General features: G+C 43.3%; 1 long non-coding RNA gene across 1 annotated transcript; it reads right to left on the bottom strand.

Moving 5' to 3' along the window:
- Nucleotides 1–393: 393 nt before the first annotated feature.
- Nucleotides 394–5,659, bottom strand: LOC131484065 (uncharacterized). Its single transcript, XR_009247996.1, has 3 exons — nt 5,619–5,659; nt 1,716–1,849; nt 394–1,174 (listed from the first exon to the last, which is right to left on the bottom strand). It is a non-coding gene; the product is annotated as an uncharacterized LOC131484065 (long non-coding RNA).
- Nucleotides 5,660–10,774: the final 5,115 nt, after the last annotated feature.

Below are 10,774 nucleotides of genomic sequence, written 5' to 3'. Positions count from 1 at the left end.
ATGGTGCTGGGTAGCTCTCAGGGAACTCTGGCAATGACAAGTAGTGGCTCAGTGTAAAAACACTGATAGCTAAGCCTGGGAATTGGTCAGGCAGGGAGGCTGTGAGAGCGCCCTGAGAAAAGGCCTCTATCTGCATTTGCCACTGTTCTTATTCCCCTCCCTGCTGGAAGATTTTGGCTTTCTCTCTCTGCCTGCAGTTTTCCTTGTTTTCCTTGCCTCTACCCATGCTCAGATGTTAAGACGTTTGCACCTAGGATTAACTTAGTTCCAGTGGGTTAACTTGATCTTGTGTATCTTTTGTTCAGTCAGGAGGGGTGAGTAAAGGGTCTTTACTCATAAACACTTTGTTCACTGGACCTTTAATCATGGGTATTTAATCATGGGTATGGCGGATTTTTCTTTAGGGTCCTGCCCTAGCCCTTAGGGTCTTGAGAAGAGCTCTGTAAAGGGAGTAAGTTTCCTACCTACTGGCTTCACTTTTCTTCCTTGCACCCTTTGGGAGCAGGGATATTTCTTAATACCCTCATAGGAAACACCCTTAGAAAGTGAAGGCAACTCTTCTACCTCATTTCTACCAGTGTGAACTCCCTGTAGCCAAGTTCTCTAAGGGAGAGAAAAAGAGAGGGAGTGAGAAGGTTGGGGGGAGGAGAGGATTTAGCTATTCTGGGCAACATCCAGGCAGAAGCAATTCCACTGATGTTGCCCAACACTGCCCTCCAAGTGAGAATCAAGGGCCAACTCAGCAGACCCCTGGCCATCTTGAGCTTTTCCAAACATCCTGTTTATGCACAGAGGAGTTTGGAAAAATAAAAGCAGTCAGGACCAGTTCCACCCAGCAGGCAAGGAAGGGAGGTTCTTAAGGGAGCAGCCAAAGCGCCTGGAGGAGGGTGGCTGTGGTTGGGTTGAATCTCTTTGGGCAAATAGACCAGTTGGCTGGTCACTCCCTGAACACAACATGGTAGAATAAACAGGCAACCGTTCTGAAATCCTGCTTGCCCTGCCCTAGGCTGGAGTGGTCTGGCAAATCCAGTACTGGAGAGACTTCATCCCAGACATGCTTTGAATAAGCGCACCCAGTCGAGACTTTGCCAGACTCTTGTCTGTCTTCACTCCATCCTTAGATCCTTTGGGCTCCAGACAAGATGAAAGGTTCCTGCTCTTCTTGGATAAAAGCCTGAGAGAGAGAGAGAGAGAGAGAGAGAGATTGAGATTTGTAGGAGTCTTTTCATTATAGGCCCCTGGTTACTGGAATTTGAAAATCTGGCTGTGAACACTTATTCCAGGCCAACTGTTGGCACCGATCTTGTAGCGAGGATCAACTTCTACCCCCACTCCCCGCCCCCTTTCAAGTCAAATATGGAAAAACTCCATTTGGCAGTTATTTTCCCTGAAATAGCAACAAGAAGAGAGACAAATATCCTAAGTTTTTAAAAAAGAAAACTTTACAGTGAATCAGGCATTCTCTTACAATGTTTTTTAATAAGTAATATCTTTGATTTTGTCATCACACTCCTGATGTTTGTAATTATAAATGGGCCTCCAGACTGAGGGTACAGGTCAGTTCTAAAGCCACATTTGGGATATAAAAAAAAGCGTATTAAAAGACACATAGCCAGAGAGAAGAGAGTTTAAGTACAACCATGAGTCAGAGAATAGAAAAGCCAAGGTAAATAAGCTCCCTGCAGGGACGGCTCTGGGGACAGGGTTCGGCTTACCTTGAGACTGGGTGTTTCCTCTTTCCAATCCAGAGAGCACCTTGTAATACAGTGTTTTTCTTTGGAGAGTGAGTGCCCTCACAGAAGGGACACCTTGTTTCTTCTCTTTCAGATACACACTCTCTTGTCTCCTACTGCAGGGATCAGAAAAGAGAGAGAAAGATCCATTTAAATCCCTTTCTTTGTTGCCTTTAGAGATCTTGTAGCTGCTGAATGCATGACCTAGACATACCACAGGTATGCAAACTTAGTTAGCTGTGCCTCTTTTAAATTTTATGGTTTTCATCCATTTTTCCTGTCCTTCAGTCCCAATTTTCATTTCCACTGATCTGACACTTGGTCGAATCAACTTGAATGATGTAGAAAGGGAAGCAGGGGCACAGGAATCAGGGATGGGCCAAGAGGTGTGGGCAGGGTGTGTGGAGAAGATTCTCAGTTAATGCCTCACACTTAGGAGTCTTCCTGACAAGTTTGGGATTTGCAGAGGTGAGTGAAGAAGGAGAGTCTTCATGGTGGAGAAGCCCGGGACTATCCCAAGGGCAAGACTACAGGTGAATAGAGACCTAGAAGCAAAGCCAACAATGAACGTGCCTCGATGAAATGAAAGGACAAGGAGGAGATGAGGGCAAGCCCTGGGAGAGAGCTTGGCCTACAAGGGACACAGTGGCCAACAAAAATGTCCTCCTGCCGTCTTCTACCTAAGGAATACCTAGAGAAACAGATGAATAATATTTATGTTTTATTTTTCATTGTAAATTTCCCAAAGCACATAAAGACCTAAATAATAAAAAACTAGTATGCATAATCTTACCACTCTGAGGTAACAATCACAAATTTCTCTTTATTTCCTTCTCACCTGTTTTCTTTGAATCGATATATCTAATCATGTTTATACATCATTTTATAAAATTAGGACCATTCCCGATATACAGTGTAGCTTGATTTTTTAAATATGATTTATTGCCAAGTTGGCTAACATACAGTGTATATCATGTGCTCTTGGTTTTTGGGGGGTAGATTCCCGTGGTTCATTGCTTACATACAACACCCAGTGCTTATCCCAACAAGTGCCCTTTTCAATGTCCATCACCCATTTCCCCTCTCCCCCCACCTCCCCCATCAACCCTCAGTTTGTTCTCTGTATTTAAGAGTCTCTTTTGATTTGCCTCCCTCCCTGTTTGAAACTATTTTTTTCCCCTTCCCTTCCCTCATGGTCTTCTGTTAAGTTTCTCAAGTTCCACATATGAGTGAAAACATATGATATCTGTCCTTCTCTGACTGACTGATTTCACTTAGCATAATACCCTCCAGTTCTACCCACATTGCTGCAGATGGCAGGATTTTATTCTTTCTCATTGCCAAGTAGTATTCCATTGTATATATAAACCACATCTTCTTTATCCATTTATCAGTTGATGGGCATTTGGGCTCTTTCCATACTTTGGCTATTGTTGAAAGCACTGCTGTAAACATTGTGGTACATGTGCCCCTTCAAAACAGCACTCCTGTGTCCTTTGTATAAATTTCTTGTAGTGCTATTGCTGGATTATAGGGTAGTTCTACTTTGATTTTTTTGAGGAACACAGAAATCCAGCATTTTCATGGATTTAGAGAAGTCATCAGCTGAATGTCAGAAGTTTCTAGCACAGGTTTTATGAGAGAACTCTAGAACAATGGTGTTGCTGAGTCTCCTTCAGGTGCAGGTTTTGTGTGGAGCAGGTTTTGTGTGAGCATTCCCTCGGCTTACCAGCCCAATGCAAGGGGCTGCTGCTCTAAGAAGGAAGAGGGAAGATGGAACACTGTTCTCCCAGGTGTAGTGGGAGGGAGCCCATAGGGAACTGTTCCGTGGCATAGGGGTTGGTGCTTCTGGGAGGATGCTCATTACAGTCACCACTTATTGAACATCTACTATGCACTGGGCAACGGAGCTGTGCACATACTAGCTGTCATCCTCCAAACAATCTGACAAAATAGGTGTTATTATCCATACTTCCTATGTGAGGAAACTAAGGCTCCCAGAGGTTAATTTACCATCTGCAGTCACACCACTGCTAAGTGAGTGAGTGAGGGCTCTGACTTGGGTTTCCCAGGGAGTACAAGAAGAGAAAATTACAGGCTTTGAAATACACAGAAAACATGGATTTGAATCATTTTTGTTAAAACACAACTTCCTTTTGGACTATAAGAGTAAGACATATTTATCACAGAAAACTTGCCATTCATCTCTCTCTTCTCTCTGGCACCTTGGCTTGGAAAGTCTCTGTTATCTGACTCCCCCTGCCAGGATCTTACATTAATTCATTCAACAAACACTTATTTTTCAATGGCCATGTTTTAGTCACTGTTAAGGGGAGTGGAAAAAAATTGGGTAAGTTTTAGCCCCTGCCTTTAGGAAATAGTGCAACAGGACTAGGCAGCTACATGCACTCTAACCGTGACATCCATAATGATGATTACCACAGAGACCTGATGCAAGGGCTCAGGAAATGCAGCTGTGAAGGGAGGAATAAACCTGCTTGGCAAGGGTCAGAGAAGGCCTCAGAATGGGCAGTATTTTCTCCCTGAGCTTTGATTATCTCGTCTTTCAAACTGGACAAGAGTGACTTCTGGTCATGGCATTCTGTAATTTTCATCTCCTTTTCTTACATGGATTTGTCACCAAGGACAGCTCTTCTCCATATGTAAGGAGCCCTGGGTTCCTAGAGCCTGATCTGGAGCCCACACTGCATGGCTGCCTTCCTGGAGCATGGCAAATGGCCTCCTTGAGTACAGTCTCTTATGCTTGTTTGGCAAGGGGAGATCTGCTCAGCTACAAGTTCAGATTCCTTCCTACTTATAGCTCCCTACCTCTTTCAATGCCCTCTGGTCTTTTAGTGGCAGACTGATGTGTTCTACCCCTCTCCACCATCAAATTTCCTGGAAGAATAGATCCCAAGGTCAGGATTTATTCTGGTTCAGCTCTATAGACTTCCAGGACTTCATACCTTGCACAGAGAAGATGTTCAATTAATGTGCATGAATACATAATGGTTTTTCCTTTTGGAGATTTTTTGTATGCCATTTAAAAAGTACCTGCATTCAGGGGCACCTGTGTGGCTCAGTCTGTTGGGCATCTGACTCTGGCTCCCATCATGATCCATGGTTCGTGAGTTCAAGCCCCACATCGGGCTCTGTATGGACAGAGAGGAGCCTGTTTTAGATCCTCTGTCTCCCTCTCTCTCTGCCCCTTCCCTGTCCATGCTCTCTCTTTCTCAAAAATAAAAATAAAACATTAAAAAAAGTATCTGTATTTGTTTTCTCCAATTCTCCAATGGAACAAATTACCATAAATGGTGGCTTGAGATGACATAAATATATTATCTTACAGTTCTGGAGATCAAAAGTGTGACTCAGTGGGTGTCACTGGGTTAAAACCAAGGTGTCAGCAGGTCTGTGATTCTTTCTGGAAGTTCTAGAGCAAATTTGTTCTTGTTTATTTGTTCATGTGGTTTATTTTGTTTCTGTTTTTTATCTTTTCCTGCTTCTAGGGGCTGCCCTGCATTCCTTGACTTATAGCCCTCTTCCCTCCAGCAGTGTCTGGTTAAACTTTGCTCACATTGTATCACTTTGACACTGATTGTTCTTCCCTTTTCTGTCTTTTAAGGACGCTTGTGATTATAGTGGGCCCCTCTGGCTAATCCAGGATCATCCATCTATCTTAAGGTTTGTTGATTAGCAACCCCAATGCCATTTTGCCATGTAATGTAGCATAGTCACAGGTTACAGGGATTAGGATGAGGATACCTTTGGGGGACCATTACTTGGTTTACTATGGTGCCAGGTGACTTATTATTAGTTATTATTATTATTATTATTATTATTTTAGGACTTCAGGACCAATCATCTACCCATGCACTTACTTACCTAGCAATTTGTTGAGCTCTTACAATGTTCCATGTATTTTGCTAGATGCTGGGAAATCAAAGGTGTAAAATACATAATCAGAGGTCGGGGGCAAGAATGAATAACTGCAGTGCAATTTGACAAGCATTATAACGTAGGTGTGCGAAGGGGACTGTGGGGGTACAGAGGAGGGGCATTAATCCCAGACTGGAGAAAGAGATGATACCTGACCTGAGCTTTAAGGAAGCTGGGATTGGAGATGGTGGTCCATATGGAGGAAAGAGCATTTGCAAAGACCTGGGCAATATGGTATTCTCTGGGAGCTAAGATAGTTTGAGTTATTGAAACAGAAGGTGCTTTCCCCATATTCTTCCTGTGCTGCCCTTAAGGAAGAGAGTTGAGGCTGAATAGATAAGCATTGGCAGATCAGGGTAGGCCTCACATGCAGATAAGGAGCTGTATGTACTTCATGCTTTAGCCACTGGGAAGAGACTGAAGAATTTAAAACAGAGGAATAATGATGGGCTGATGTTCCGGCTATGCATAAAGACTCTCCCAAGTTTAAGGTTTCATTCCTTCCAGGAGCCACACATGGTCTTCCTTTTTCTAACACGAATTTAATGCAGCCATTTTTTATCCTTGTTGTCAGCCTAAGGAGGCCTCCTGTTGGCTAAGGCTGCTTTGAGGTTTTCAAAGGTGACTTTGCGGCATCTCTTCCCATATTAGTCCAGGACCCGGCCCTGAGTACCTCCAGGTGTTCAGGCTTTCCCCCAGAGCCATCTGCATGAAGGTCCTAATTAGGACAGCATCAATGAATGGTGAATGCATTTGTAGAAAATGCTCGTCTCAGCAGATTTGTTGTTTGTTTGAAGGTAGTAGCAGAAGCAATTATGCAGCAGCTGTGGTATAGTGGCAAAAGCACTGGTTTTAGTCAGAAAATCTCACTATCTCAGCTCTGCCAGTTAATAGGCATTTGGCTTTGGGGAAGTCACATAGATTCATTGCATCTCAATTCCATAATGTAGAGAATAGGGGAGGTATTAGTCTGGCTGGTTAGCTGCTGTAACCACAAGTTTAGTAATTTAACACAATACAAGCTTATGTCTTACTCATACCACAGTCCAACATGGCTGTTCCTGTTCATGAGCCTCTTCTGCACAGCTCTTCTCCAACTCGTGACTCAGGGGCTTAGGATCCCTCCATCTTATGGCTTCCTCACCCCCTCCACCCTGCAGTCCTCAGAGTTCTCCCCTTTTGGCCAAAAAGCGAAAGGAGAGAGCATGTTAAGGTTTGTGCAGTTTTATGGTCCAGGCCAGGAAGTGACCACATCCGTTTTGCCCACATTCCATTGGGCAGAACCCAGTCACATGGCTGCACCCAATTAACTTCAGGGGAAGCTGGGAAATTTAGTCCAGCTGTGTCCCAGTGGGGGAAATCCAATGGTTTGGTTTACCAAATACCTAGTCAGCCTTACTATATATACTATAACAATACAGTTGTTTCTAGAATTAAGTCAGATAAGTAAGTGCTGGTGCTGAGAGCAGTGCAATGTACATGGTAAATATGGAATGTGAGTTTTTGTGCCCTGCAAAGGGTGCCTGGGAGAACAGATGCTTCAGGAAGGAAATGTAAATTGTGGGTTGTGAGAGAAGTTCTCCTTTGTGGTTTCTTTTAGAGTGTATCAGGAAACAATATTCAGTAAGAAATAGTCCATTAGAATCAGTAAAAAAAAAACTTAAACAGAAAATAGTCCATTAGCCCTGGCACCCTTAGGAAAGAGCTCTTTGTCTGACAGACACAGAGCTGCTTCCTGGCTCTGATAGAAGCAGTGTCCCTAACCATCCTCATCTGCCTTTGCTGTTTCTTTTCCAATTAACTGTCCCCGCCCACCATCCCCAAGTGCCACACACTAATTCCCCTCACAGAGGATTATAATGGGGGCTGAATCAGGAATGATGGGTGGGGAGAGGGGATTAAATCAGGCAAGATAATTTAGAGGAATAAATAAGGCAATATAGGTCATCTAAAGGAGAATTAAATGGAATTTGGCCTGAGAGAAAGGTCCAGACTAATTCAAACCCTTGTGCAACTAAGTATGCAAATCAATTGAACAGAGAGTAGAGGGAATGCTGATGTAAATGTTTTGTAATGAAGTAAGACTTTGTTGACTCCACATGTTAGGGCCTTTATGCTTTTCCAATCCATTCCCCCCACTATCCCCATCTGATGATGGGAACTTAATTAGGATTAGAAGAAATTCCACCTCCCTTCCTGTATATTTCAGGGCTAATGATTTTTATTAGAACAAGTATTTTTTTAAGACATAATAAGAAGATTATTCCTTCTCCCTTTCACCAGTTCAAGCCCTACCTTGGAAAAAAACAGAAGAAGAAACTATTTACTGATGTACACTGCTTTTAGAGCCATCCCGGGAGACAGATACATCTCCATTAAGCATCCAGTTGTTGAGAGCTGCAGTAGGCTCAGTAATGAACTCTGTGATCTGAAAACTGGGGGACTGGCTGGGAGGGGGCTCTAATGGTGGCTTGGAAAGCAAGCCCCTGTCTGAAGATGTCCAAGAATGGGTCATTAGAATAAAGATGCTGAGCTATATGTGTCAAGGCCAAGGGGCAGGCTGCAGAGAGTGATGAATAGGGGTCATTTGAAAGAAAAGACATGACAAGTTAAAGGGAAATGATTGTGGCTCAGAACTCAGACCTTTTATCCAGCCATGAACTATTCTTGCTCTGCTTGGGGGAGGGAGGGCTACAGGCTTCTTCTGCTTCAGAGAATCATGAAAAGGAAGAGAGGTCTGGTCTTAGGGTATATGGGAGGACAAGATGAGGGCAGGGGAGGCCTCTGCTCAAGAGCTAGAAGGAAGCTGGAAGAGGAGGAGTTGGGGAAAGAGCACCGCAGGAAGTGTAGAGAACCAAGACTCAGGATTCTAATCCTATAGCCCTCAGGATCTCTGTTTCAGAAAAAAGAGGAATAAGGAACCAATGCATAGCTGTCTTACCATCAGGGTGGAGAAGTACTCTATGGCTTCCCTTCCCTTTAACTGGTTTTGCTTTCCCTTGTGGTGGATTTCTTATGAAAGGGGGTTGCAGGGTGTGGTTGTTGAAAACCTGGGTTTGAATTCCAATTCTACATTTGTTAGCTAGTTGAACTTGGGGAAGTTCATCAGCTTCTTTAAGCTTCAGGGAAGGGTGAAGATTAAAAGAATAATGTATGTAAAATAGCATAGCACACATAATTCATTTATCAAAAGTTAACTGATACTGTAAAAAGTGCTTAGTTTGACCCAGGAACTGACTGGAAATTTGGGAAGGCATTCCAGACAGGGTGATAGAGTTGTCCTTCTGCAAACAAAATTCTGAGGACTGTTCTCGTGGGATTTGCATCTATTTGGAGACAGAAGATGTGAGTTCCAGTCACAATGCCACCTTTAACAAGCTGTGAGCCCTGCAGGCAGCCCAAGTAAGCTGTTCAGGGCTCAGGTTCTCATTTAAAAATAGGGATACTACTAAGTGCTTGATCTGCCTCAAAGGGGTCTCTGGCAACCTCAAGAGCAGTTTGTGAAAGGCAAAAATCCAGGCAAACACTAGGGGTCACTAAGGGGAGTGACTGGTGCACTGAGCAGGATGGTGATCCCTGGAAGTGAGAATGGTTAGGGAGAGAGAAGAGAGGTGGGGAGGGGGCAGAGAGTGGAAGAGAAGTTGCTAAGAAGCTGACAGACAGTAGATAGATGGGTCAAGATCACTCTTGGATTGGCTGGAGGATCAGGGTTATAACCAGGAAGGACCAAATCCCAGGTACAAGAGTAACGGTAGGATTTCTGTGAGAGACTGTTTTGAGCCACATGGGCTGAAGGTCATAGGGGTGGAAAATGTAAAATAATGAGAATAAATAACATTTATTCAGTTACTCATTATTCATTTATTAGACAAATCTTGAGTGCCCATGATGTGCCAGGCAAGGTTTTGGGTGCTGGGGATACATACACCAGTGAACAAAACAAAAAAGAATCCTTGTCCTCATGGAGCTGATGGCCTAAGCAGGAAAATAGACACATTAAAATTTGTCTAATGTTTATTTATTTATTCTGAGAAAGAGAGAGAGAGCACACTAGCAGGGGAGGGGCAGAGATAAGGAGAGACAGAATCCCAAGCAGGCTCCTCACCATCAGCGCAGAGCTTGACGTGGGGCTCGAATTTATAATCGGTGAGATATGACCTGAGCTGAGATTAAAAGCTGGACGCTTAACCGACTTAGCCACCCAGGCACCCCAATACATTTTCAGCACAAATATATAAAATGGGGCAACTGGAGAGCCACAGTTGGATCCTAACCTCACATCATATGCAAACATTAACTCAAAATGGATCAAAGACTAAAGTGCAAGAGCCAAAGCTATAAACAGGAGGAAACATAGTCATAATCTTTGGGACCTTGGACCTGGCAATGGGGTCTTAGTTATAACACCAAGAGTGCAAGCAGCAACAGCAAACCAGATTAATTTGAATTTCAAATTAGAAACTTTTGTGTATCAAGTTATGCTCCCCCCCCACCAAAGTGCAAAGACAACTTACAGTTTTTTTGTAACCCTGCTCTAAAAAAAAATAAAATCTATTCACTTTTTAAAAAAACTCACAAGATGGGAGAAAATATTGCAAATCATATATCTGATTAGAGACTTGTATCTAGAATATATAAAGAATTCTTTAAAAATGGGCAAAGGATCTGAATAGACATTTCTCAAAATATGCTGCACAAGTGGACAATAAGCACATGAGAAGATGCTCAGCATTCTTAGCCCACCAGGGAATGCAAATTAAAACCACAATGAGATACCACTTCACATTCACTGGGATAGCTATAATTAAAAACAAACAAGTAAGCAAGCAGACAAAAACCTTAGAAATTACCAATTGTTGGGGCATCTGGGTGGCTCAGTTGGTTAAGAATCTGACTGCTGGTTTTGGCTCGGTCATGATCTCACCATTTGTGAGTTTGAGCCCTGCCTGGGGCTCTGCGCTGCCAGTGTGGAGCCTGCTTGGGATTCTCTCTCTCTCCCCCTCTCTCTGCCCCATCCCCTGTTCATGCACATGCACTCTCTCTCTCTCTCTCAAAATAAATAAGTAGAAAACTTAAAAAAAAAAAGAAATTGTTGATTGTTG

This window comes from Neofelis nebulosa, chromosome 8 (genome assembly GCF_028018385.1).
Source record: "Neofelis nebulosa isolate mNeoNeb1 chromosome 8, mNeoNeb1.pri, whole genome shotgun sequence".
Taxonomy (NCBI): Eukaryota; Metazoa; Chordata; class Mammalia; order Carnivora; family Felidae; genus Neofelis; species Neofelis nebulosa.
This window is presented reverse-complemented; position numbering and strand designations above follow the sequence as displayed.